This window comes from Sciurus carolinensis, chromosome 18 (genome assembly GCF_902686445.1).
Source record: "Sciurus carolinensis chromosome 18, mSciCar1.2, whole genome shotgun sequence".
Classification (NCBI taxonomy): Eukaryota; Metazoa; Chordata; class Mammalia; order Rodentia; family Sciuridae; genus Sciurus; species Sciurus carolinensis.
The window spans coordinates 28,265,944-28,289,964 of NC_062230.1; positions in this window are offsets into that span (position 1 = coordinate 28,265,944).

Consider the following 24,021-nt stretch of genomic DNA (forward strand, 5'->3'; position numbering starts at 1 on the left):
AGTGACCGAGGCAGTTTTGCAATCATACCATGTCATGGTTCACCAGAGAATGCTAGGTCTGGGCCTGGGTTGTTGAATGTGGGCTGAGGTTCAGGTTCTGGGGTTTTAGTTTGTACCCTGAAAGGACTGGTGACTTTCCTGTGAAGCTTGACAACACATTTTATGTACTGTTTTAAATATTCCTTAAAAAATGGTTATCACTTCTGACTATGTAACTGCTCATAATACAGGCAGGTGGAATCCACAGATCCCGACTCTTCTCAGTAAACTTGGGTGGATGTCAGTAGCATTTTAGCAGTATGTGTTAGTTAAATGGTCGCTTTTAAACATCTTTAGGAACTCTTCTGTAGACCTGTCACAGGAGGGGGGACTGTTGATTCATTTGGTTCTGTCTGCAATTAATTGGCAATAGCATCAACCTGATGTCCTTGGGTCACAGGATTCTTTGCATGAGAACTGTTAGGATTTCAGGGGTGAAAGACCTAAAACATTCCTGGAAGTGGGGAGGGTTTGGGCCCACTTTGCTAGGGAAGTGCTTGTAAAAGAGCTCAAGCGCAGCAGGTGGAGGGAGAGTGGGGCTGCTTTTGCCCTCTGCCCAGCCAGCAGCCCAGCACATGTTGACAAGGGCCATGATAAGGCAAGGAAAGGAATGTTACCGGGTTTTTACTACAGTCAAACTGTCAGAAATGCCGAAATTCTAGCATGTAGTTGGTCATTAAGTGGACTTTCTTTATGAAAGTACTTGCAATGGTGTATCTTTACACTAATTTGCACTTAATTTACTTGAATATTGGACAGTACAGCTAGACTTGATTCTGTGGGTCTGTTCAAGGAGAGCCATCATGTGGACAGAAGTTACATGCCAATCCTGGGGGGAAGAATGGGCAGTTGACATACCCATTCTGTTCCTCCTTTGTCTTTTATGGGCCGGAAGATGGTGGGTTGGATTTTGGGCTTTAAGACCATAGGCCTGATGGCAGGGTTCGGGCGGACGTGCTTATTAGATGCTGAGTTGCTTAGTTTGAAACTTCAGAGAAGAATGAGTTTCACTTACCTTATGAAAGGATTCTTTGGTGACTATCCCTTAAGGGCTAGCCTTTGATGGTGAGTCAAGTGGGTCCTCAGAAGGCACTACTAACTCCACCTGAGTAGAGAGAGATGTGTGCCCTTGCCATCTGAAAGGAGGTTAAGAGAACTCAAGTTGTCCTCATGTCTTTGGATGGTATGTGTTGACTCAGCTGGGTACAAGGGGAAAGGAGAAGGGTTTCTGGGGAACTGAGTTTCTAGTTCTGAGAAATAGATTTGTAAACCAGGCTTAGGGCCATATTTGTGCAAAATTATTCTTGAATGTTCTGGTGGTACCTGGATCTCCACTACAAGCTTTATTTCTCAAGACTTCTGGGTGTCAGGTGGTATACCTGGAATCGTAGAATGTGAGGTGCTTTCCTGAGCAGCCGTGTGAACAGAATCATTTCAGAATCCCTGCTAATGAGAAGGTGGGACCCCAGCCTGGCTTTTACTGCAGGACTGTCTCTTACCCAGATCTGGCAGCTTTGAGTCATCTGGCCCGGAGAGGAGTGCTCATGCCATTCTCATTTGAGGAGGTTGCAAGGATGTCCTCGGCCCAGATGGTTCTGTGTTTCAGAAGGGTACAGTGTCGTGGGCTTCCCAGCTCAGCTGAACCTGTGCAGGGAGCTCTGAAAAAGCAGTCGCTGAGGGTTTGAGGAGGCTTTGGAAAGAAGTCTGTGACGTGATTGCTACTCTACAGAAGAGAGCCCCAGGGGAAATACCTGTCCTGTGAAAGGGACAGAATTCTCTAGTACGCACAAACATTTCCCTTTCCACAAAAACCAGCTCTTCAGTACTTAGTTTATTTTGCCTGTGATCATTTTGTGGTTGGAGTTTAGATCCTACTGCTTTTGTTGTTCACCATCTTAGGGGCTTGGACCACCGTAAGTGCCAGCTGAATAAGCTGACGTGCAGAGCTGCTGGTCACTGGGGAGGTGGGAATATGCTGTCCTAGTCCGGGAGGCCTGGGGTGTGGCCACACGCTCGCTCGGTACTTAGTGACTCTGAGAGAAGGGCCTTGTAAAAGGTGGGGGGTAGACGAGAGTGCCAGAGACTGGCCCTAGACAGCCCCATTTGCTTTGAAAACGAGAAGGCATGTCTGGGTTGGGGGGGTCTCATGTTTAGAAACCCCACGAGTAACGTGTGCTTCCTGAGTCTGAGGTCGCCATGCTCTTCATAGTCTCAGTTTCCTCACCTGTCATGAGGGCCCTGGGAACCTCCCTCAGCTGCGGGGGGAGAGGAAACTGCTGCGTTGAGTTCACTTCAGAAGCGGTTCACATCACAGTTGTGTGTCAGTGAGTTGGGGGTCCAGGAGGGTCTCCAGAGAGCTGATCCTCTTCGAGCCACAGTAAGCTCTCAGCTCCAGGGTGACGGGGATCGCTGTCTCGGTTTTGGTTTTATTTTGGCAATGCTGGGGAGTGGAACCCCGTACCTTGGACAGGGAGATATGTCTGCCTTAATAAACCTGTGTTGATGGAATCACCAGCTTTTCCTGGGAATTCTGAAGTAGGGCCAGAAAGTGGCTCTCTGCCATCACCATTTTGCGTGGCTCCTGTGCCCTTTGAAATGGCCAAGGTGAGAAGGAAAATCTAAGGAGGAAGAAAGTAGCCGACCAGTTAATGGATTTTTAAATTTTAAATAAATGTTTTTGTCTATTGTGGTGCTGGGGATCAGACCCAGGGGCACTTTAGCATTGAGCTACATTCCTTTGAGATGGTCTCCTAAATTGCCAAGGCTGGCCTCAAACTTGCCTTCCTCCTACCTCAGCCTCCTGAAGAGCTGGGGTTTCGGGCACGTGCCATTGCACCTGGCTGGGCTGATGTATTTAACGACCCATTCTTCATATGGCTGTGGCTGACATTTCTGACACGTGACCTGGGGTGGCTTGGCCGGGGCTAGCCCTCAGGGTTTGAGGGTCTGGAGATTATGTTCCTGCTGGCAGGGTGACTCGCAGAGTCAAGTTGTGCTGCCCACCCACCCATGCAGGCCGCCCCTCCCCGTCACTTTGAGTTTAGTGTCAGTATTAATGGGGGCCCAGCACTGGCCCTGGGCCTGGGATCCACAGGTAGGTGTCAGGTATGTGCCAAGGTGCAGCGTGTGACATCCCCAGAGCCGTGGGTCAGAGGCTGAGGAGTTCATGATTCAGAAGGCGCGGACCCTGCCGAGGACCTGCACGCCAGTGCCTGCGGAGTCCGCTCGGGCTCCTGGGCCTCCCCTCAGCGCGAAGAGCGCCAGACCCCGAGCGCTTTCTAAGGGACCCTCCTTCGCTCCCAGCTGGGAGCTGGCTTTTCGGGCTCGTGCACTGGCGTCCAGTGTCTGCCCCACCTCTGAGCCGGGGCCTCACCCACCTGCAGCCCTGTGCCTCCCCGAGATGTCCCCTGGAGCCCCAACCGTTGCTTCCAGCACCATCTTCCTCTCGGGAGCTGTGTTTTCACACTTCACCTTCCCTGTCCTTAGAAGCGTGACGCACAGACAGGATGACAGGACAGACATTTCTTCGTCACGGTTCTGGAACCTGGGAAGTTAAGACCAAGGTGTCTGGCGGGGACTTGGGCTCCACCTGCCTGAACGCCACATTCTTTGGAGAAGAGGAATCTGCTCCTCACAAGGCAGGGGAGTGGAGAGCCGGGACCACGAGAGGGAGCCCGAGTCCACAGTTCATCAGGCGCCTTTGTAGGGGGGCTCTTGTGGCTCAGTCCCACCCCTTCTAGTGACGATCAGGTCTGGGCAGTGGACATCGGCCTAAGGGCATGGCCTGTAGTATCTCATTTAACCTCAGCACTTACATCATGGGTACCGTTTTCTGCTCCAGCACTTCCAGTGAAAAAAAGGGAAGCCCAGAGCTGTGAAGCCACTTGTCCAAGATGCTCAGAAGTGATGAAACCAGAATTTAAATGCTTCCCGCCCACAGCCTGCTCCATTTCTGCTCCTTATCAGGATGCGGCATGTGTTCTTGTCTCTCCCAGCGTTGAGAAGATGCCTGCTGTGGCCAGGCGTGTGGCATGCATAGGTGCACAACCTGTGCCTTGGAGCCTGTTGATCTCAGACCGAGCTCTCCCATGGCAAACCCGGTACTCGTCTATTCCCAGCGTCCTACCCATCAAAGGGGGAGTCACCGCCCTTCTGAAGACTCATCTCTTAGCTGGCTGTGGTGGTGCGTGCTTGTTAATCCCAGAGACTCGGGGCTGAGGCGGGAGGACCGCAAGTTCAAGAATGGCCTGGGAAATTTAGTAACCCTGTGTCATAAAAATGTAGCTCCATGTTAGAGTGCTCCTAGTTTCAACAACAAAAAAGCCCCATACATCTCCGACCCTGGGGGTCACGGGATAGCATGCATTTAAAAGCATAGTCTGCACGCCTGTAATCCCAGCAACTGAGGCTGAGGCACGAGGATCACAAGGTAGAGGCCAGTCTCAACAGTTTAGTAGCTCACAGTAATAAAGCGCCTCTGGGTTCAATCCCTCGTACTTTAAAAAAGTGTAGTCCTTGTTAGTGCCTCTTCTACAGTGTTGAGTCCCAGGATCCCTGGACCCCGAAATCAGTTTCAGAGTACCCAGGCAGTAGAATGAGAAGTGGGCAGGATTCTAGTTCAAGGTCGCTGTCTTCCACCCAGGTTACTCCCATTTACTCCCTTTCTGTTTTCAGTGATCTAAGGGGAAATGCTGAGATCACAGAAAATAATCCAAGGGAGCGGTAGGCCTGGTTCAGAGAGGGGCTCTGGAATCCAATGGGTTCCTTCGCTTGTGACCTTGAGCCAGTGGCCGTTTTTTAATGGGCTGCGGATGGAGTCCAGGGCCTTGTGCGTGCTAGGAAAGCACTCCCCCATGCTAATCCTCACCCACCTTGCCTTTCTGTGGGTCAGTTTCCTCCTCTCTCTTGAGGAGGTGCAGTTGTCATATTGGGGGTGAACCCAGAGTGCTCTACCGCTGATCTCCAGCCCTTTTTATTTTGAGACAGGGCCCATTAAGATGCTGAGGCTGGCCTCAAACTCGATCCTCCTGCCTCAGCCTCCTGTGTTTCTGGGATTGCAGGTGTGCACCGCCGTGCCTGGCAGATTCCTCCTGCTTAATGTAGGCGCGCTAGTCATCTTCACCATAAGCTGTGAGATTGAATACGATGTTTGTAAAGTCCTGGAGTGGTACTTAGAGCTCTCTGCCAAGTACCCAGGTCCCCTTTGCAGGCACATGGCAGGAGTGTGCTTTGCCTGTGACCAGTTCTGCCAGCCAGCCGCGTGTGAGCCCAGTGGATGCTGAGTTACTTCCGGGCGGGGACGCGTAGTGGCCGCTGTGAGACCTCAGTGCTGGTCTTTGCTGTCTTGGTGGCGGGCGATCATGCCTGAGAGTGGATGCTCCAGCATCCTGGCGCAGGAGCCCGGGACGACGTGGAGACGCCGCCGTCGGCCGTGGTGCGCTGTGGGCAGGAAGGGCCGCCCTTCACGGGCTTGCTGAGGTTTTGGGTTGTTGCTGATCTGGCCAATCCGGATCGATACTGGTGCTTAGGACAACCTCCGAACTGCAGTAAGGGCTTGTTAAATTACAGGAAGGAAAAGAATGGGAGAAAGGACTAACGGGGCTACCCCAGGAGTGGGGGTCCGGAGACCCCTGGGGTCCCGTTCCCAGCACGCTCTTCCCATGACCTCCTGCGTCCACAGGGCCCTATGCACCCGTCCCTCTCCCCATCCCGGCGCAGCTGTTCAGTCTCCCAGTGGGACCGACTCAAACTGCTGGCGATGGCTGAGGGTGTCCTGAGCCTTGGTGACAAGCCAGCTCGTCTCTTCAAAGTGGTGGAAATTGTAAGACAAAACCTTGGGCCTGACCGACCGTCGTGAGTTCTACCGTGGGGAAGTCATTCTGCACAGAGGACAACAGAGGTCTTCCCCGGGCAGCCCAGGTGAGGCAGCGGGCCGTGCGTGCGGGGTCTGGGCTCCCAGGTGTCCCCGAGGTGCAGACACTCCCCCCATTTTTGTCACATTCTCTTGTCACTTGAAGTGGTGTGAAGTAAACACTAGTGACTGGCAAGCAAACTGTCACTGTTCTCCTTGCAACTTCTCCCCTCATCCGCTCTGGGACCTCCTGGGGCTCAGTGTCCTCGTCTCCTGAAAATCAGGATAAAGAAGGGTCCCGAGTGGCAAGGGTGGAAGCCACGCCGGCTAGTTCCGTTGATCCGAGGACACGGGGTGACGTCATGGAAGCCCCGGAAGGCCAGGGAATTAGTTTGGCGGCTTCGCAGCTAGAAGTAGCCTCTCCGTGACACCCTTGGCCATCCAGCGGGGAACGCCCCTGCAGCTGGGACCCTCCGCCATGCCGTGTCCCTGACGTGCTCACGAGGGCCTGGCGCTGGTCGCTCCTGCCAGGCCTCTCTGTGGCCCTCACTAGAATCAGGTCCACCCTGAGCCTTCCCCACGTCACCCTCTGACTCTCCTCTGACACAGGCTGCCTCACCTCCACAGTGTGAGGGGTCAGGTGCACTGTGGGGTCTTGAACAGCAGCATTCCTGGCCTGCTCCCGCTAGGTGCCAGTCAAGACCATGGAAGTATTTCCAGATGGTGCCAAGTGTCCCCGGTGGGGGTGGGGTGGGGATGATTCCTTGCTGAGAACCACCGCTCTACGGAACCAAAGGTTCACATCCCAACTGCAGGGCGACGTTTCCCAGGGTGAGCGTTAGAAGAAGGCCATGTACTTGGTCTATTTAAAAGTTATAAATCGGAGTCTGGGGAGATAGCTCAGTTGGTAAAGTGTTTGCCTCACGTGCACAAGGCCCTGGGTTCAATCCCCAGCACCACAAAAAAAAAAAAAAAAAAAAAAAAAAAAAAGTTATAAATCCATACTGGTGTATGCCAAAGTCCCAGCAACTCAGGAGGCTGAGGCAGGAGGATTGCAAGTTCAAGGCCAGCCTCAGCAACTCAGCAAGGCCCTAAGCAACTTAGTGAGACCCTGTCTCTAAATAAAAAATCAAAAGGACTGGGAATGTGACTCATTGGTTAAGCACCCCGAGTTGGATTCCTGATACCAAAAAAATAAAAAGTAAAACTAAAATAAAAGTTATAAATCAAGCTAACAAGGTGTTTAATAAAATAAAATATGTTCTGTCCTTCCATCTTGACAGCTGAACCACCATTCATAACAGCAACCACAAAGAAACTAAACAAATCTGGCTTTGCATGACTAGAAGCTGGCAAAGATAGCAAAGAAAACTAAATTTAGATATTGCATGTGTCTAGGCCAGTTGTTGGGCCAACAGTATTTGGATGAGCAATAAAAGGCGTTCATAATTCACAAACTTATGTATTTACTCCATAAAATTTATTTATTTTGCTTTCAGTTCTGTAAAAATCACTAAGTATATTGTCATAATAAAAGAATCTGCCATAATTCATATTCTAATAGTAGTAATGACCAAGAGGGTAAAAAATAATTTTAAAATGTTAAAATATATTTTCATAATTGTAAATGAAAGTAGACAGTTTCCGACTTACGACAGTGTGACTTGTGATTTTTTGACTTTATGGTGAGTATTGCCATCATAAAGTCCATTCCCATTCAGTAGGAACGACCTTGGATTTTGGATTTGGACCTCTTGCCGGATGAGTGCTGTGTGCTGTGACGTTCTCTCACGTGCCAGACACGGTACTGTGCCACAGCTTCCGAGTAGCCTGGTCACCCTGAGGGAAGGAGGTCACACTCTGGTGTGCTGTGTGACTAAGCTGGGATGTTCGCTAGGTTAGGTGGATTAAATGCAGTTTTGGTTTCCAGTATTTCCAGTCCATGTTGGATTTATCAGGATGTGACTTCACTATGAGTTGAAGAGTAGCTATAAATGTAAGAATGAAAACAACTTTCAAAAGTTCAAAGCCTCCTAATAAAATTGCCTTTTAAGGGACTAGGGATACTGTCCAGTAGGGCCTGTCTAGCACCAGTGAGGCCCTGGGTTTGAGTCCTAGTACTGGAAAAAAAAAAAAAAAAAAAAAAAAAAAAAAGCAAGCCTTTGAGCATATTCAAACATGTTTGTGAATGGCACATGTCTGTAGCTCCAGCGACCCAGGAGACTGAGGCAGGAGGATTGCAAGTTCGAGGCTGGCCTCAGAAATTTAATGAGACCCTCAACAACTTAGCAAGACCCTGACCCCGGACTCAAAATAAAAAAAAAAAAGGATGTAGCTTAGTGGTACAATGCTCCTGGTACAATCAATCAATCAATCAAGAAAAATCAGAGAGCAAAGTACACATTGTGAGTATTATCAAAGTTTTAGATAGAAATTCCTTAAAGCTGAAACTTTTAATGTTTTGAAAAATTTTAAATCTTATTACATATTTATACTAAAGAACTTTTTCCAAGTCTAGTATCCGATGTTAGTCTAGTTGCTTTAAAGAACTGGGATTGCTTTCCACCTCCACGTCCAGGATTCCTAAGTGACATTGGGAAGGGAACATGAATTGCTAGATGGCTCGCTCTCCTCAGCGGTGGTGACGGGACGGAGGTGCACTTCTGGAACCACACGTAAAATGGGAAGAGAAACAGAAATGGACTCCGCAGTGCTGAGACCACATTTGTCTGGGACCCTGCACTCACCCTCTCTAGGAGCACATAGTTCAGAAGTTAATTTGTCCTTTTTCTCGTGTGTGTGTGTGTGTGTGTGTGTGTGTGTGTCTTGTTAGTTTCTGTGGTGCTGGGGTGGGACCAGGCCCTTGTGCTTGCGAGGCAGGTGCTCTACCTCGGAGCTGCCCCACCGGCCCCTGGTGGTTTGCCACTGAAGACGCCCCTGCACGCGAGCCCACGTTGGGAGCGGACACCACCCACAATCCCCCCGACGTTCAGGAACAGCTGCCTTGCTTCAACGCTTTTAGGACAGGAGCTCAGGGGAGCGTGCTGGGGCCTGAGTCGAGGTAGCTGAGACGTCAGGGTGGCAGACCTTGCTGAGCCACGTCGGATCCCGGGTGACAGGAGCGCTTGGTGTGCCCGCCTACGTTTAGGTGTTGATGTATTGGTGAGCTGCAGAGCCAGGCTCTCTGGGATCTAAGGGGACTGCTGGCCACCAGAGGGGCAGGCGGCCAAACCCTGGCTCTGCCATGGAAATCTAGGGGTTCACAGCATAGGAATTTTCTGGATGGCAGACAGTGCTCGGGGTGCCTGGCAGGGCCTCTGGGAGCCCTGGGTTCATCCCCAGCACCACAGGAATAAGCAAATGGATAAATTAGTATATGCGTTAATTAAAAAGGAGAAGGTGCTGGGCAGCCCCGAATGGCGGTCTAGGTCTCCATCCCCCAACGGATCGCTGGTGCCCAAGGCCAGAATCCACTTTCCAAGTGCACCAGGGTCTAGGAAAGAGCGAGACTGAACCAGAGCTTCACCACCAAGAGGAAACCGGTGAAGGGCCTCCGCCCTCCCGCGAAAGAGATCTGATGGCTCACGCACCAGGGGCCATGAGGAGAGTGACCTGCCCTCACGGAGCTGGTGGCTGGGTCCAGCGGGAGGAATGCAGAGTCGATTCTCAAAGACTCATGTCAGGGGCTCAGACTGTCTGGTGACGGTCAGGGACCAGCTCAAAGGCTTCCTATTTCTTCACACAGGACATTTCTAGGCCTGGGTGGCTTCCCGGGTGGCTTTTGACCAACGCATTTAAAGGTATAGGTATTGGCAGCCTGGGGCAAGGGACCCCACGTGGGACAAGAACAGGCAGATCAAGAGGCCTGGGAGGAAAGGTTCTGGAAAATGGCCCTGTGTGTGAGGGCTCTTCCAAGCTCCTGCATGCACCAGGGCAAGGAGAGCGCCTGCGCAGCCGGGGGATTCACGCTCCGCAAAGGCCTGAGAGACCCGAGCTGCACCTCCTGCGGCAGCAGACTGCGCGCCAGTGAAGACTAGGCAGAGGGGAAGCGTCCTAGGTGTCGACAGGGGGCGCTCCAGCTGAGATTCGCGAAGGTCAGGATGGGGTGCTTCCTTTTTTCTTCTTTTTTTAAATTGTTAATTCAAGGTCACTCAAGTGACTCTGTCAGATCACACACTGACCAATCAGCTAAAAGGAACACAGACGTCAGGCACAAAGAATACAGACTTTACGCCCATCGTTAAGGACATTCACTAAACAGGCAGATAATAACGGTGACCTCAGCCACAGCAGGCGCGGGCAGGAGGAGAATCTGATCGTCAGGGTGCCACCGGATATTTAAAACGTCCAGGCTGAGCATGGGGCGCACGCCTGTAATCCCGGCCACGTGGGAGGCTGGGGCAGGAGGATCACAAGTTCAAAGCCAGCCTCAGCAACTCAGCAAGGCCGTAAGCAACTTAGCGAGACTCTGTCTCAAAATGAAAAGGAAATAAAGGGGCTGGGGTCGTGGCTCAGTGGAGGAGCGCTTGCCTAGCATGTGTGAGGAAATGGGTTCCATCCTCAGCACCACATAAAAATAAATACATAAAACAAAGATATAAAAATAAATAAATAAATAAAGGGCTGGGGATGTGGCTTGGTGGTTGAGCAACCCCAGGTTCAATACCTGGTACCAAAAAATAAATAAATAAATAAAATTATATATATATATATATATATATATATATATATATATATATATATATATCAGGCACACAAAGAAACAGGAAAGTGTGATTGAATCATGGGAAAAAATGAATAGAAGCTGTCCATCAGGCAGCAGGTATGGAGCTTATTAGACAACAACTTTGTCTATTTTTTATTCTATTTATTTATGTTTTTGGTACTGGGGATTGAACTCTGGGGCCCTTGAGCACGGAGCCACGCCCCCAACCCTTTTATTATTATTTTTACATTTTGAAACGGTCTCTTGCTAAGTTGCCCAGGCTGACGTCAAATTTGTGATTCCCCTGCCTCCCACGTAGCTGGGATTATAGGCCTGCACCATGGCACCTGCTGAGACAAGGACTTTAAACCAACTGTCTTAAATATGCTCAGCCAGCTAAAGGACACGTGGGTAAGCAACAAAACAGCGAGCACTTGGCCGAAGCCTAGGCTGCTGGAGCCAGAAGGACACTGGGCCAGCAAAGTGCTGCCTTTGCTGTCAAGGGGTCCCAGGAACTAGGCCAGCGCTCCGCCACGGAACCACACCCAGCCCCTCCAAGGAAGCGTTGCTGTAAGTACCACAAAGGTTTTTTACTGTATTTTACTTTTATTGTGCTACCAGGGATTGAACCCAGGAGTGCTTAACCACTGAGCCACATCCCCAGCCCTGTTTTATATTTTATTTAGAGACAGGGTTTCACTGAGTTGCTTTAGGACCTCACTAACTTGCTGAGGCTGGCCTCGAACTCGAGATCCTCCTGCCTCAGCCTCCCAAGCAGCTGGGATTACAGGCGTACGCTGCAGCTCCGGGCACCGAGGCTCTTTCAAAGGGGGCAGCTCCATTCCTGTCCGCAGGGGTGGAGTCGTGGGCTGGCCACGGTGACCGGCACACAGGTCCCCGGGAATGCTTTTTGAACGAATCCATGCATCGACGATTCCGTTCGGCGTTTGGAGCAGTCAGTTCCATTTCTGTTTCCCCCTCCTTTGTGGGTGAGAGTGGGAAGAAGGACGTCAAGGAAAGAGCAACCCAGATTAGTTCCTTTCGTCACCAAAAATAGGGTCCTATGTGGGCGGGGGGCTGAGAGGATGGGCACGAGTTTGGAATAAGCGTGGCCACGTGCGGCCCAGGCCCCTCAGGTGTGCGGGGAGTTCCTGCTCATTGTTGAAGCAACTCCGGCCTCTGTGGGGTGAGGCCGCTCACCTGCCTCCTCTTAGAACGCACCTGGGTGGCAAAGCAGATGGGTGGGCGCCCAGGACAGGAAACCCACACGGCGGCCACTCCAGCACCCCCTCCCCGGAGAGAAGAGGCGACATGTCCCGTCCCGGGGTGTGCGAGGGACAGGGCCTTGAAGGACGCGGCTGGGGGCGGGGGTGAGTGGGCACGTGAGGAGGCGGGGCGGGGCCGTGGGCGGAGCCTGCGGGAAGCGGCCCGCCTTCTTCCCGGGAGCTTGTTACTCACCTGTGAGAAGGAGGGTGGTCACAGATTGCCGTGCACACCAGGTTCCAGACGCTGCGCATCTAAGTGGACTCCAAGTTTCTTTTTTTATTTTTCCGTATTTTTATTGGTGCATTATAATTCACACGGTAGGTTTTTTATTTTATTTTTTAAAAAAATTTTATTTGCTCTAATTAGTGGCACGTGACAGAATGCATTTATGCATTTTGACAGATCATGCATAAATGGAGTGTAATCTCTCCTTTTTCTGATTGGACATATTGCAGGCTCACATGGGTCATGCAGTCATACATGCACATGAGGGAATAATGTCTGTTTCACTCTGCTATCCTTCCTTCCCCCCTGCCCCTCCCCTCCCTTCACTCCTCTCTGCCTAAAGTAACTCTATTCTTCCCTTATTCTTCCCTATTCTTTCCCCTTATTGTGAATCAGCATCCACATATCAGAGAAAACATTCAGCCTTTGGATTTTTGGGTTTGGCTTATTTCTCTTAGCATGAGATTCTCCAACTCCATCCATTTACCAGCAAATGCCAGAATTCTGTTCTTCTTTAAAGCTGAGTAATATTCCATGGTACAGGTTTTATTGTGACACACCTGCACCTGCACACAATGCAACACTGTAATTCAGCCAATAGCACTCCGCATGCCTCCCTTTCCCTGCCCTCGTCCCACCTCCTGTCCCTTTCATCTCCGCTGAGCTCCCTTGGGTTTTCTTGAGATTCCTCCCCCCTCTTTTCCTCTTTCCTCTCTAGCGCCCACATACGTGAGGACACAGTCTTTCCGAGTGGACGTTTTCACTGAACGCAGTGCTCTCGAGTCCTACCCCCCTGCAGGTGGCTTCATGTCCTTCTTTACGGCTGAGTAGAACTCCACTCTGCGTGTACAGCACCTTTTCTTTACTGTTCATCCACTGATGGACACCCGGCTGGTTCCGTGGCTAGGACCTTGTGAATTGTGCTGCTGTAAACATGGGTGTGCAGGTGTCACAGTGTGATGGCTTTAATTCCAGGATAGACACCGAGACATGGTACAGCTGGGTCAAGTGGTGGTTCCAGGCCTGGTCTGAGGAACGGCCGTACCGATTTCCACAGTGGTTGTACTGATTTACAATCCCAGCAGTGTAGACTTCCAACTCTGATTTTCGTATCAGTTTTCCGAGGTGGGCATTATCATTGTACCTATTTATGGGCGAGGAAACCGAGTCACAGAGACCGAGTCACCCTGCCGCACCGCTGGCATTTGGAGGGAGGAGATCAAACCCTGGTCTCTGTTGTCATCACTGTACCAACTTCATGGTTTTGTCCTGAGTGTCGAATGAGGGAACCCGCTGGGGAGGTTACTCCAGGGTCTGGCACAGGAATAATGCTTAAAAAATCTAATCGTAACAGCTGCTGTTTCCAGTCTCAGAACCCAAACATACAGCGGGGCTTTCTCTGACATGGAACGTGCTTGTGATCAGTCGCTTTTAAAGAGTAGGGAGGGTGCTGCGTTGGTGCTCACCTGTAACCCACTACTGAGGAGGCTGAGGCAGGAGGGTGGCAAACTCCAGGTCAACCTCAGCAACTTAGTGAGGCCCTGTCTCAAAATAAAGATCATAAAGAGGACTGAGATGTAAATCCATGGTAGAGTCCCCCTCAGGTCAGTCCCCAGTACCATTAAAAAGTCAAAAAATAAAAATGAACGGCCCCAGCAACTTAGCAAGGCCCTAAGCAACTCAGTGAGACCCTGTCTTTCTCCAAATAACATACAAAAAATGGCTGTGGATGTGGCTCTGTGGTTAAGCACCCTGGGTTCAATCCCCAGTACCAAAAATAAAAAAAAAAATAATAATAATTTAAGAAAAGCGGCATGGGGAACATCAGGTTTTGCAACTAGCTGTCAAACTGTTGGGTATCAGAACAAATCAAACACTTTTATGCTTTGGGAAGGCAAGACTTTCCCGAGCTGTCCCTCGGGCTCCAGCGGTGCCTGCTGGGCAGGGACCTCACTGTGTTCTGCCTCATTCAACAGCCCCCTCCTGTCCTTTTTCTTCACTCGGCCAAGTCCTTGCCTGGTCTCTCCCGTGGCTGTCAAAGGATCCAGTGGTTCACAGAGAACGTGGAAGTGGTTTCTCTGTGGGTGGTTCTGAGGGGGCCCGGCTTCCAGGGAGCACAGGAAGAGGCTGGGAAGTCGTGAGCGGCTCCCTCCCCGACCCATTCTGTTAGTTTGCTGTTTTGAGAAAATTCCAGCTGTCAGGGAATTTTATTTTCTTTGTTTCTTTTCCATGAAACAATGTGGCTCTGGTGTGGGGAAGAATCTAGTGATTCATATTTTCTGCTTATTTGGCTTCTGGTTAAATGGGAATTTGCATTACTTAATGTCTGGCTTTTTCCTTGGGAATCAAAATTAGTTTCCTATTCAATTATTAAGCAAATTTCACAGCCAAATAATCCTCTTATCATTACAAGTGGGATTCTCCTTGGTGGAGGGTGTCTGGATTCTCTGAGCAGTGATCCTCTGCTCATTCGACTCCCTCATTTAGGAACTGAGAGTTTCTAAGTGGCAGCCTGGGAGACTTAGACCTTGCACGCCACTGGTGAGTTGATCCCTGTCCCCTGTGGGGATTGAACCCATGGGTGCTCTACTGCTGAACTCCATCCCCAGACTCTTTTTTATTTTGAGAGAGTGTCTAAAATTGCTGAGGCTGACCTCCAACTTGTGATCCTCCTGCATCAGCCTCCTGAGTCATTGGGATTATAGGTGGATGCCACCATGTTTGGCTCACAGGTGAGTTCTTAACCCTTTCCCTTCCTTTCACCCCTTAGGTATGGCATTGTCCTTTGATCAATTAATTGATCTATTTGATTAATCTATTCTGTCTATGAATAGATCCATCCATCCATCCTCCATCCATTCATTCATCTATTCATCTAACCATCCATCCATCCATTCATCCATTCATCTATCCATCCATCCACCCACCAACCCATCCATCCATTCATCTATCTATTCATCCATCCACTCACCCATCCATCCACTTACCCATCCATCCATCCATCCATCCACCCATCCACCCATCCAGGACGGTCTGTCCATCCATCCACCCATCCACCCATCCAGGACCGTCTGTCCATCCATCCACCCATCCACCCATCCATCCGGGAGAGAAGGGAGGATTTCACTTTCTCCCCCCGCTCTCCGCAGTGGCCTTGGTGGCACTCTGGGCGAGTCGCTCTGGGGCGCTGGGAGGGTTTGGATGAGCCAACCTGAGAAAGGTTCAGTGAGCGGAGTTTGGATTTAAAACTTCGGTGAAATGGCATCAGTGTTCCCATGATCCCCCGGCCGTCGTTAGCAGAGGCGTTTCCCAGCGCTCCCCGGGGACGAAAGGTCCCCCCTGTGTTGCCCAAGTAACGCCGCGGACGTCGTCCTCCGAGCCTCCTGCTGGTGCTCAGCTGATGTCCGCGGGGCTGCCTTTCCGCGGTTGAGTTCAGGTGTTTTCCGTCCCTGATTCCAGCATCGCTTTCCTGAACCCTTAAGGTTTGGATCTCAACGTCCCCAGAGGCTCCTGTCCTTAAAGACTTGGTCCCCTTGCAGCAAGGCCCAGCGGCGGGGCTCTGGCTCCCGCGATGGATTCGCCTGATGCATGAATGATCTGAATGGATCACCGGACCTGGGACCTAGTGGAGGAAGCGGCCGCTGGGCATGTGGTGGAAGGTTTGAATGGCCCCGGCGCCTTCTGCTCACACAGCCCGGTTTCCTGGCTGCCACGAGCCGAGCCCTTCCTCGCCTCGCCCTGCGCCCGTGGCATTTCTGCCTCCAGGTGGGCCGACCATGGACGGAGACCTCTGGAGTCGTGAGCCGAGACTGGTGATCTGTCCTCCTCCTCGTCGTTCATGTGGGGTGACTTGTTCACAGCAGTGAAAACTGGCCTACGCACAAATCCTGTCCCCTGGCCCACTCTGCTCCCATTGTGCGCGGCTTCTCCCCCACCCTGCCTCCCTCCCTCCCTGCCTCCCTTCCTCTCTCTCTCTCTTTCTCTGTCTCTGTCTCTCTCTCTCTCTCTCTCTCTCTCTCTCTCTCTCTCTGTGTTGGTACTTGGAACTGAGCTCAGGGGTGGTGTGCCACTGAGCTACATCCCCAGCCCTATTTATTTATTTATTTATTTATTGACTTTCAAGACAGGGTCTTTCTTAGTTGTGAGGCTGGCCTCCAACTTGCAATCCAAATTAGAAGGCTATAAAATTAGAAGACCCAAATCAAGTTCAGAATCCAAATTTGTCTGAGTCCAGAACCAGGGTTCTGCTACTTTACACGGTCACAACGACATTCCTGGTTCCAGTAGGCACCACCCACTGCTGATGGAAGGCAAAACAAGATCCACCCTGGCATGGCGGGCCGACTGTAATCCCAGCAACGCAGGAGGCTGAGGCAGGAGGATTCCAAGTTTGAGGCCAGACTCATCAACTTAGACAGCCCCTTCTCAAAATAGAAATAAGAAAGGCTGGGGAGGTAGCTCAGTGGTTGGGCACTTTCCTAGCACACATGAGGCCCTGGTACAATCCCCCGTACCATAAGGGACAACAAAAAGCCAAAGACGAAAGATACCAAGTGTTGGTGAGGATGTGGAACTCTTGCACACTGTTGCTAGGAATGTAAATCAGTACAGCTATCATGGAAAACAGTACGGAGGTTCCTTAAAAAAAATGACAAGTAGAACTTCCATAGGATCCAGTATGTAGGTCATATACTACTGAGTACGTAACTAGAGGAAATGAAATCAGGATCTCAAAGAGACACCCATGGTCACTGTAGCTCTGATCACAATAGTCAAGAAATGGAATCTGACTAGGTGTCTGTCAATGGATGAATGGATTAAGAAATGTGGTATCAATATATGATGGAATACTCTTCAGCCCTGATAAAGGAATTCCTACAATTTGTGACAACATGGTTGAACCTGGAGGACATTATGTTAAATGAAATACGGCAGACACAGAAAGACAAATGCCACATGATCTCACTCATATGTAGAATTCTAGAAAGTGTAACTCACAGAAGCAGAGGCTGAGGGTGGGTGGGGATTGAGAATGTTGGTCATAGAACACAAAGTTTCAGCTAGACAGGAGGATTAAGTTCAAGAGAGCTATTGTATATCATGGCGACTCTGATTAATAGCAACATATTGTCTGCTTGATAATTGCTGAAGGTAGATTTTAAGTGTTCCAACCACCAAAAAAAAAAAAAAAAAAAAAAAAGGTATGAGAAGCAAGGTATATGTTAGTTTGATTTAATCATTCCATAATGTATGCATAATATCAAAACATCATTTATACTGTAAATATATATAATTGTGATGTCGTTTTAAAACGTAAGTTAAAAATATTTTGAAGAAGTCTCTTGCTGACAACCTATAGATGGATTTTTTTTTTTTTGATCCATTGAACCACTCTGTCTTTGATTGGAGAGTTTAACCCATTTATGTTTAAAGTAATTATTGATAGCTAAGTACTTGCCATAGATGGCCCCCAGCTTCTGAATGGTTCCACTTATGATATTTGACTCTATGATGGTACAAAACTTGCTCATATGACTTTCCTGTTTTTTGCAAGGGGTACAGTAGTCAATAAGTTAAACAAGGTGTTCAGTGCTTTGTCATAGAATAGACTTCGAGTTAGATGGTTTTGCCCCACGGTAGGCTAATGTGTCTGAGGACTTGTGAGGTAGGCTAGGTTAAGCTGCTGCGTTGGTAGCTGATGTATTTTGAATGCATTTTGGACTTACAATATTTTAAATTTGTATTTGGTGTTTTTGGAAGGAACTCCATTGAAAATCCAGAAGCATCCATATTTAGACCTCATTCTGCCACTTTCTAGAAACATATTATTAACAATTTCTAAATGAGTTTTCATGTCTGTGAAATGGGCACAATTAAAGAGTCCACATCCAGGACTGTGGACAGGATTGAGATATTCTGTGAAAAGCTTTATGGCGCTTGACACAGAGTGTTCAATAATGTTAGTTATTCTTTCTTTCTTCTCGTCCTTTTTTCTAAACTGATGATTGAACCTGATCTACTATACCCTAGGCCTTTTTTAAAAGGTTGGTTTGTTTGCCTTTTCACCTAGTTTAAATTTTTAAAAAAATTTAAAAATTTGTTCTAATTAGTTATACATGACAGAATACATTTATGCATTTGATAGATCATACGTAAATGGGGTACAATCTCTCCTTTTTCTGTTTGTACATACTGCAGGATCACATCAGTCATGCAGTCACACAGGCCCATGAGGTGATAATGCCTGTTTCTCTCTACTATCCTTCCTACCCCATCCCCCTTTCCCTCCCTCCACTCCCCTCGACTTAATCTAAAGTAACTAATCTTTCCTATCCCCACCCCCTTATTATGAATTAGCTTCTGCATATCAGAGAAAACATTTGGCCTTTGGTTCTTTGGGTTTGGCTTATTTCACTTAGCATGATATTCTCCAGTTCCATCTGTTTACCTATGAATGCCAGAATTTCATTCTTCTTTAAAGCTGAGTAATAGTCCATCGAATATATATACCACATTTTCTTTATCCATTCATCTGTTGAAGGACACCTAGGTTGGTTCCATAGTTTAGCTATTGTGAGTTTAGCTGCTATGAACATTGATGTGGCTGTGTCACTGTAGTATGCTGATTTTAAGTCCTTTGGGTATAAACTGAGAAGTGGGATAGCTGGGTCAAATGGCGGTTCCATTCCCAGTTTTCTGAGGACTCTCCACACTGCTTTCCGGAGTGGCTGCACCATCCGCAGTCCCACCAGCCATGTACGAGTGTGCCTTTCCCCCACATCCTTGCCCAGTCTTCTTATTTTTTATTTTGAGACAGATACTTGCTAAGTTGCTGAGGGTCTCACTAAGTTGCTGAGGCTGACCTTGAACTTGTGATCCTCCTGCCTCAGCCTCCAGAGCTGCTTGCTTTACAGGTGTGGGCAGCCTGGATGCTTAGGTGAGAAGGGCTGGGAGCCAGGGAACCTGGACTGGACCCCTGGGCCTGCCACTTACTGGCTTGTTGGCAGAGGAGTCATGGCATCTGTGGCCTTGTCATTCCAGGGCCCCTTGAGGGACCCATTGCCCTGAGTGACCCAGCATAGAGCTGACTGGACAGGTGTGGACACCCCGTCTAAGGGCAGACAACGTCTGGGCTGGGCAGGGGACAGCGAAGCAGCTGTGTGAGAAATCCACCTGTGACAGAGGCCCTGCAAAGACCCTCTGCGAACCCCGAGTCGTCGTCTTCTTTTTTTAAAATACTTTTCAGTTGTCAATGGACCTTTATTTTATTTATTTATATGTGGCGCTGAGGCTCAAACCCAGTTCCTCGCCACTGAGCCCCAGCCCCAGCCCCAGCCCCAAACGCTGATTCTTGTGATAAAGACAGAAAGGTTTCAGCTGCATCGCTCAGAGTAACAGGAATGGGTTTACTGAAGGGTCAGGAAAAGGGAAGGGGACACTCGCAGGGGAGAGAGTGGGTCCTCTGAGAGAGGAGAGGGACAGTGTGCCTCTCCTGCACGCCAGATCCCAGAGGAGTTTCCAGAGAGTTCCGCCAAGGTCCACCGCTTGACTTGTGACTGACAGCAGGGTGACCTCAGACTTTCAGGTCCCCACTGTCCTGGCAACTCTAGGTCACCTTGGCCCCTGCTGACCGGTTCTAACTAGATTCTCAGCCGTACACTCTTACGGATTTTATGGTTGGGAGGAACTACACTTACCTCCCAGAGTTTTAGGATCTGGTCACAAAAGTCTCCTGGGCTCCTCCCATTGACGTTATCCGGGGCCTGCCTTTCTCCTGGGTGAGCCGTGGTTTGCAGGACGTGACAGATCCTGGGCACCGAGGCCAGGCAGGGCTGCGGGCAAATTGCTTCTTGGAAAAGAGGGCATGTGGGGTCGGCACCGGGCCCATTTTGCAGAATTGCTCTCCTAGCCCCGTGTTCCCGCCGTCCCCTCTGTTGGTCCCCTGACCCCACCGGGGATGTGGGAACCACTGGGAGCCCTCCTTCTGGAGCAGGTGGATGCGACCCGTGGAGGGAGGGCCGCAGTCGGGTGGGACAGAGGGAGAGCCAGAAGCAGGAGCCTAGTTGGCGGAGGCGGCTGGCAGGCACCTGGACGGGCGGAGGCGGCAGGGCTCCTCTGAGTCCAGCGCTGCTGCCCAGAGCCGGGCAGCCTGGAGCTGTTCCCAGTACGGAGCTCCCAGAACCCCCGGCCCCCAGCCCTGGGGCCACTCCGCAGGGCCGTCGCTTGGCTGTGCCTGGGCCACACCTAGTGTCAGGGCGCTGGGCAGAGACCCCACCTCCGAGGTGGAGGCTCCTCAGACCCTCGGGCAGGACTTTGCCTTGAGGGCAGGAGGTGGGACTCCCTGAGAGTCCCTGGGTTCCTCTCTGGTTCTTCTGGGGATCCCGCCCCTGGGTTTTCCAGGGCTGGCTTCTCCAGCTTTGCCTGTGTTCTGGAAGCTTCCTTCAGCACCCCACAGACCTCTTGTTCTGGTTTCTACAATAACCCCAGCTGGATCCAGACCTGGCAGGGCGCGGAGGGTTTAAAGGGTCCCTTTGACCTGTGTCGCTGCTGCACCGTAGAAGGCCCGGAGGGGAGTGGGGACGAGGCAGCTCCAGGTCGCACACAGCCAGGGCGGCGGGGGCCAGGCTGCAGTCCGAGGCTCGCTCTTGCTCCTGGGGCCTCCTCCCGCCCTCCCGGCAGTCGCATTACCACCCAGTGCACGCTCGTCTCTGGGCTCCGTGCACCTGAACTTGCCAGCATTTTCCTCTTTTGCAAGATTTCAAACCAGTTCTTAATCTAACAGAGGCTCTGCCAAGATCTTCCCAGGCGCCTTCCGAGCGCTGCATCTTCTCTTTCTGAATTAGATGAAGTTACGTGACCGGGTCCTGGCGAGTTAAATAGGGGCTCCTCGGTGCAGTACCGGAGAGCTCCCTGTAGGTGGCAGCACAGGACCGCAAATGTCCTGGCACAGGTCTCAGCCAGCTCTCCGGTCCAAACCCGGAAGAGGGCTGCTGAGATGGGCGTGGCCTTCACCAGCCACGTGCAGGAGGAGCGAGTAGGAGGGAGGAGGAGGAGAGTGGGGCGGAGGCTGGTCGTGAGATCTGGAAGACGGCGGCAGGAGGTGACCCAGTCCATATGACTATCCACCCGGTCATCCACCCACCCCACCCAACCCACCCATTCATCCAACAGATAATTTTGGACACTTGTGCTGATACACATGTGCACACAAATGATTGTTTATTTGTTTTGTGGTAATGGGGACTGAACCCAGGGCTGCTCTACCCCAGCCCTTTTTTATGTTTTGAGACAGAGTCTTGCTAAGTTGCTGAGGCTGGCCTCAAACTTGCGATCCTCCTGCCTCGGCCTCTGGAGTTGCTAGGATGACAGGTGTAATAGTACATAGGGGGACACACGCACATTATATGTGTCACGCACACGCATGCACACACAATAACTGCTTCCACATTTTATGTCACGGAGTGTCAGGGTTACTATGCTCTCTCCAACTGACTCTGAAGACTGTTGGATCCACCTGTCTGTGGTACCCATTATTAGCTCCCATTTCGAATATTATTATTTCCTGCTTCTCCGATTATTTAAAACATAAACCAGGTAATCATCCGAGGGCCCCTTTGTCCCTTGTGATCTTAATAATAGTCCCCCGAATGTTCCTTCTGCCTCTCCTGCTTTCACCCACTTCCAGAAGGAGGGAGGCTCCGGTCCTCTCCCGGATTTCCGCTGACTCCTGGCTTTCCCATCTCTCGGGCTCTTGCCTAGCAGACTGCTTCTGACCTGCAGCGTATCACTTTCTTTTTTGTTTTTTTAATTTAAATTAATTTTTTGTGGTGCTGGGGTTAATTAATTTTTTTAACAGCAATAACAACCATGAAAAAATTATCCACAGAATTCGTAGCAGGCCTGGGTGAGGAGAGCCCACCCTCAGAAGGCTTTGGGGAGACGTCTGGGAGGGGTCTCCCTTTAGGCCCCAGTCCCCCTGCCGGCACTTGCTCACTGGCTCCCTCCCCCGCCCCCCTCCCTGGTGATGGTTTGCTCCAGGTACACTGTGTCCTTATCCTTCCATTAATTATGCTGTCCCTGATCCAGGGGGACAGGGCGTTCTTTGAAGCCGGGGGGCCAGCGAGCCCCCTGGGAACTCACACAGGGCCATTCAACACTGGGCTCTGAGGTCAGGAGTTGGTCCCCAGGAAGCGGGAAGGAACCCAGGACCAGCCCGGCTTGGGGGAGAAAGAGCAGTCACGGACTTTGAGTCAGACGGGCTGTCCCGCTGTCCCGGGTCTGGCGTTCAAGGGAGAGGCTGGGGAGGGGACGCGGGCGCAGCACGCCTTCCTCCTGGGCCTCCCGTGGAAGGACACCTGCACCTCCCTGGCTGGGTCGGGGGCCCTGCTGACGCACAGGAAGAGCTCCCAGGTCCAGGCGAAGGTGCGTCCTGACTCAGAGGTCTCTGAGGTAGGGTGGCGTGAGGACAGCCCCTGCCCTGGCAAGAGCCTTCTCAGCCAGCCAGCCGAGGTCACCTCTTCCCCAGCGACGGGGGCAGCCTGGTCCCTCTTCAACAGGTCAGACTGCTGCTGTCCCTTCGCAGGCCTTGTAAAAGGTAGGAATTCCGGGCTCTGACTCGGGGCAACCAGGGGTCCTTTGATTTTGGTCCTGGGGACTGAACCCAGGGCACTTTACCCCTGAGCCACATCCCCAGCCCTTTTTACTTTTTATTTTGAGACAGAGCCTCCCTAAGTTGCTTAGGGCCTTGCTAAATTGCTGAGGCTGGTCTTGAACTTGCAAGTCTCCTGCCTCAGCCTCCCGAGTCCTGGGATTACAGGCGTGTGCCCCCACTCCTGGCCAATAAGGGGTCTTAAGTTCTCCATCAGACTGTCACATATAAGACCCAGCTGAGAATGCAGAGGAGGATCTGAAAGGGCAGCCCAGAGAGGTGAAGTGACTTGCTTGAGGCCACACAGTGGAGTCACCGCTGAGATGGGGACCGCTGTGTCTGAGCTCTTCTCTGCACCAGCTCTTCCAGCCCCATACCTGGTCGGGGAGAAGGAGGTGACGGCATTGTCCCCCGGAGGAACCGCTGGCAGGACTGCAAGCTGGTGCTGGGTTCATGGTGCCCGGAGTCGGGGGTTGGCCGGGGCCAAGTGCAGGCCCAGCACTTTCAGGGGAGGAGGCGACCCTGGTCAGGGGTGCCCAATAAGTGGGCTGCGCAGGGAGCCCCAGAATTTGGTTAGACCTTGGAAAGTACCAGCATTTCCTCTTCCCACCGAAACACCAGGAGGAGATGGGTTTTTCTTCTTAGAGGCACATGCGGAACGGGCAAGGGAAGCAGCGGCACAGGAAGTGGGGCTGGAAGTCACCGAATCCATGCCACGTTCCTGGGAAAGGTCCGGATTCATTTGAGGAGGGCAGGCACTCTGAGCTGAGCAGGATGCAGGGACGGGAGGGAGGGGTGTGGCCGGGGCGGTCCCCTGGGTCCGGTTCCCTGAAGACCCTAGTGACAGGTGCTGCTTCTCTGACCTCTCCCCAGACCTCCTCGTCTTGCACATCTCCCTCCGCGACAGTGCAGGCCCCAGGGCGGGACTCGGGACAGCGCCCGCCACCAGAGGGCGCTCCCGGGCTCTTGAGGCCTGAGACCTCTGTTCTGCAGGGCTCTGGTCCCCTGGGTCCGCTCACTGTCTGGAAGCAATCCCCGGGGGGCGGGGTCCTTAATCCCAACTCAGGGAATCAGCTGTGACTCTGCGAACCCGTGAGCAGAGCTGCTTCCTCTATTGCCAGCAAAAGCCGACTGGTTCCTGTAAACCCAACAGCTCGCCAGTTACTCTTTGGGAAGGAGGAAGTCCATGTGGAAAAGAGGAGGTGACTTCAGAGGGATTGGGGGGTCAAGGCGTCAAAGCTGAGTTACTCAGAGTAACTGAAGCTGATGCTCCACGGCCAGGAAATT